Raw genomic sequence first — 5,275 nt, forward strand, 5'->3', positions numbered from 1 at the left:
TTACAGTGGAGGAGGCCGAGACCAAGGTCACACAGAGAGCAAGGGGTAGAGCCGGGTCTGACTCCATCCACAGCCAGGACGCTTTACAGTAACTCGTATTTTTCACTTGGCTGGGGCTTGGCGGGGACGGAACAGTGAGGTCAGAGAACGCTGCAGAGGGGACATTGGAACCAGGCCTTGCAGTGAGTTGAAGTGCTCCAGGCAGAGAGCGCGCGGTGGGTCTTTCCTGCCCAGGCCGCAGGGGGCCTTTGTGAAGCACCTGAGGCCTATAAGCTTAGGAGCGTTTGTCAAGCTCTAACGAGAACTGGAAAGCTTCAGCTTCCCGAGGTGGGCTGGGAGGGCCCTAGCTAGGGCCTCGCACAAATTGCAAAGGAAAGCCGACCTTGTTCTGGAGAGCACGTAGTGAGGAAAGCCAACGATGGGATGTAAGCATTTAAACGGGAGGAAGGAAGATGAGAAGTGGTAAGATTCTTGGCCGGGCGGTGCAGCGGCTCACGCCTGTAATCCTAGCACTTTGGGAGGTCGAAGCCAGGCGGATGACTTGAGTTCAGAGTTCAGAAATTTGAGACCAACCTGGGCAACATTTCAAAACCTCCGTCTCTACAAAAAATATTGTTTAAAAAAAGCCAGGTGTGGTGGCACGCACCGGTAGTCCCAGCTACTTGGGAGCTGAGCTGGGAGTATCACTCAGGAGGGCTCAGATTGAGCCCAGGAGTTCCAAGCTGCAGTGAGCTATGATCGCACCACTGCACTCCTGCCTGGGTGACACAGACACCGTCTCAAAAAAAAAAAAAAAAAAAAGCCGGGCGCGGTGGCTCACGCCTGTAATCCCAGCACTTTGGGAGGCAAAAGGCGGGCGGATCACGAGGTCAGGAGTTCGAGACCAGCCTGGCCAAGATGGTGAAACCCCGTCTCTACTAAAAATACAAAAATTAGCTGCGCATGGTGGTGTGGGCCTGTAGTCCCAGCTACTCGGGTGGCTGACGCAGGAGAATCGCTTGAACCCAGGAGGTGGAGGTTGCAGTGAGCCGAGGTCGTGCCATTGCACTCCAGCCTGGGCAACAAGAGGGAAACTCCGTCTCAAAAAAAGAAAAAAAAAGTGTGCATCTATATATATATATATATATATATATACACACACACGCACATACTTATGTGTGCGTGTGTGTATATACGTATGTGTATACACACACTTGTTCCTCTTTTGTTACACAAATGTGCAGCAAATTGTACCTGCTATTCTTCACTCTGATTTTTTTTTTACTTTATACGCTTTCAGTAGGTGTTCTCATTCCATTTATGCTGGATAATGTTCTATTGTGTGGTTGTACCATAATTCTTTTAGCCAGTCACCTGGCTGATGGGTACTTAGTTTGTATTCATGAAACTCAAGGGTTTTTGAGAATTGTACCTAGTGGTCCAGTGCAGCTAAAGTTGGAAGCCCTTGCATGTTGGTAATGCTACTCATAATAGGAAGCTCAGTTTTAACCCTGGGGGTTGGGGAAGAGCAGCAAGCCTGGGGTTAGAGAAACAGACACGTATAAAAAGCATCATCCAGCCAAGTGCGGCGGCTCACGCCTGTAATACCAACACTTTGAGAGGCCGAGGAGAGCAGATTGTATGAGCTCAGGAGTTGGACACCAGCCTGGGCAATATGGCAAAACCTCATCTCTACAAAAAATACAAAAATTAGCTGGGTGTGGTGGTGTGCGCTACTCAGGAGGCTGAGGTAGGAGGATCACTTGAGCCCAAGAGGTCGAGGCTGCAGGATCTCACCACTGCACTCCAGCCTGGGCGACAGAGCAAGACCCTGTCTCAAAAAAAAAAAAAAAAAAAAGAAAGAAAGAAAAAGAAAAAAGATATCATCCTCTGATCACATTCTCCATAGTCTGGTGGTCTGACCTCTGACCACACGTTAAGCAGACTGATTCTTGCTTTCACACTGCTTCCACCAAAGTCTTTTCATCATAGTCTTTTTTTGGGACAGCGTCTCGCTGTGTAGCTCACGTTGGAGAACAGTGGCATGATCTCAGTTCATTGCAACCTCCGCCTCCCGGGTTCAAGTGATTCTCCTGCCTCAGCCTCCCGAGTAGCTGGGACTACAGGCGCCCACCACCATGCCTGACTAATTTTTGTATTTTTAGTTGGGGGGGGTTTCACCATGTTGGCCAGGCTGGTCTCGAACTCCTGACCTCAGGTGACCTGCCCACCTTGGCCTCCCATAGTGCTGGGATTATAGGCGTGAGCCACCACACCTGGCCTCCATCATAGTCTTAACAGCACAAACTCCCATTTTCCCCCGCTATTTCCACCATTGCCTATAACAATGTGCTATGGTTAAGGTGATCGCATAGTTTATCATTAAAACCAGAACACTTTTGAGAGTGCAAGTGGACCCTATTAATAATGACACGGGGCAATAGGCATAAACTGAGACCCTCTTGGCCATACTGGGATGTCTGGGTCTTGGGTGAGGAGTCCAGCCACTAGACCCGGGGACTTTGTTTTGGTTTTTTTTTATTTTTATTTTTTGAGATGGAGTCTTGCTCTGTCGCCCAGGCTAGAGTGCAGTGACGTGATCTCAGCTCACTGCAATCTCTACCTCCCAGATTCAAGTGATTCTCCTGCCTTCAGCCTCCCTAGTAGTTGGGATTACAGGCATGCGTCACCATGCCCGGCTCATTTTTGTATTTTTAGTAGAAACGGGGTTTCACCATGTTGGTTAGGCTGGTCTCGAACTTCTGACCTCGTGATCCACCCGCCTTGGCCTCCCAAAGTGCTGGGATTACAGGCATGAGCCACTGCGCCTGGCCGACCTGGGGACTTCTTGAAGGCAAGAACCATAATTTATTTATCTGGGTGTTCCCAGCATCTTTCCAGAGCCCAATGCATGGTAGGTGTTTAATGCACATTTATTTATTTTTAATTTTATTTTTAGAGACAGGGTCTCATTCTGTTGCCCAGGCTGGAGTGCAGTGGCATGATCACGGCTCACGGAAGCCTCCAACTATGGGCTCAAGTGACCCTCCCTTCTCAGTTCCCTGAGTAGCTGGGATTACAGGTGCATATGACCATACCCCACATAATGCACATTTGTTGGTTGGGTGAATGATTTCAGTGTAGAAGGTGCCAGGCTCTGAGGGCTCCACAGGATGTGGGGGGGCAGCATTGCTGGCAGCCTGGAGTTTCACCTTTGAGCCCCCCCCATTATTTATTTGTTTATTTTTTTTTTTGAGACAGAGTTTCGCTCTTGTTGCCCAGGCTGGAGTGCAATGGCTCAGTCTTGGCTGACCGCAACCTCTGCCTCCCAGGTTGAAGCGATTCTCCTGCCTCAGTCTCCCCAGTAGCTGGGATTACAGGCATGCGCCACCAGGCCTGGCTAATATTGTATTTTTAGTAGAGATAGGGTTTCTCCATGTTGGTCAGGCTGGTCTCGAACACCCGGCCTCAGGTGGTCCACCACCTTGGCCTCCCAAAGTGCTGGGATTACAGGCGTGAGCCACTGCGCCTGGCTGATCCCCTCATTATTTATAACAGCTGGCTTTCCTTTCAGACACTCCTTTTGTGTACTGTATGCTTTGACCTTTCTGTCTAGAACTTCAGATCATTTCCATAATGCCTGACTGAGACCCACCAGCCTGAGCCCACAGAGGATGCCCAGCGGAGGCACCTCTCCCTGTCCTCAGGGTCAGTAAGTGTCCGTAAGTGCCTACTGGTCAGCATGGGGATTGGTGACCAGTTTGACCATGGGCCTAGTGACGAACCAGTCCCAGCAGCTTTATAATCTGCAGTTTAAGCCCGGGCGCAGTGGCTCACGCCTGTAATACCAGCACTTTGGGAGGCCAAGACAGGCGGATCACCTGAGGTCAGGAGTTCGAGACCAGCCTGGCCAACATGGCGAAACCCTGTCTCTACTAAAAATACAAAAATTAACCTGGTGAGGTGGCGGGTGCCTCTAATCCCAGCTACTCGGGAGCTGAGGGAGGAGAATCACTTGAACCCGGGAGGCGGAGGTTGCAGTGAGCCGAGATCGTGCCACTGCACTCTAGCCTGGGTGACAGAGCAAGACTCTGCCTCAAAAAACAAAAACAAACAAAATAATCTGCAGTTTATCTTTGGTGGATCACTTCCCCTTTCCCTCGCAGGGTCCTGCTGCACAGCAGGCATCTTTTGGGTCCCTGCATAAAGATAAGAAGGAGGGTTATCTAGTCTGAGACCCAGCCTGCATAATTAGCCTGCTCAAAGCCTCCCAACCTCCCTAATTACCGTTATCATGGATACACCCACTCAGCTGGCCATTCCTACATTCTTACTTCTCCTCCTTTGCACAGTTCCCTAGGGAGCTGGAGAGGTGACGTGGGAACCCAAATCCCTTGGACTGCGGCACAGAGTCCCCTACTTCCCTGGCCAGTCTCTGGGAACCCCTAGAAAGGAAGTGCTCCACCTCCCTCAACCCCAAAACTGCATGGGCAGAACTGCCAGAAAGGAAGGGATAACCGCCAGTAAGATGCCCTGAGCTTCAGTCTCCCCATGTGTAAAATGAAAGGGTTGCATAGATGATCTTTAAGAGTTATCTAAGGCCGGGCGCAGTGGCTCTCATCTGTAATCCCAGCACTTGGGGAGGCCCAGGTGGGCAGATCACTTGAGGTCAGAGGTTCAAGACCAGCCTGGCCAACATGGTGAAACCCTGGCTCTACTAAAATACTAAAAAAAAAAAAAAAAAAAATCTGCTGGGCATAGGTGTTGCACACCTACAATCCCAGCTACTCGGGAGGCTGAGATGGGAGGATCACTGGAGCCCGGAAGGAGGAGGCTGCAGTGAGCCGAGATTGCGCTGCTGCACTCCAGCCTGGGTGACAGTGAGAATCCCTCTCAAAAAAACAAACAGCTGGGCAGTGGCTCACGCCTGTAATCCCAGCACTGTGGGAGGCTGAGGCGGGCAGATCATGAAGTCAGGAGATCGAGACCATCCTGGCTAACACGGTGAAACCCCTTCTCTACTAAAAATACAAAAAATTAGCCGGCTGTGGTGGCAGGTGCCTTTAGTCCCAGCTACTTGGGAGGCTGAGGCAGAAGAATGGTGTGAACCCAGGAGGCAGAGCTCACTGCACTCCAGCTTGGGTGACAGAGTGAGACTCCATCTCAAACAAACAAACAAACAAAACAGTTATCTGGTTTTGACATTCCATATCTCCACCCTGAACTGTGACTCTGGGATGGGCTTAGTCAAGCATCCCCAGGGGGCTGTCTGGGGAACTCTAATGCCTGTGTCCTG

This window comes from Pongo abelii, chromosome 19 (genome assembly GCF_028885655.2).
Source record: "Pongo abelii isolate AG06213 chromosome 19, NHGRI_mPonAbe1-v2.0_pri, whole genome shotgun sequence".
Lineage (NCBI taxonomy): Eukaryota > Metazoa > Chordata > Mammalia > Primates > Hominidae > Pongo > Pongo abelii.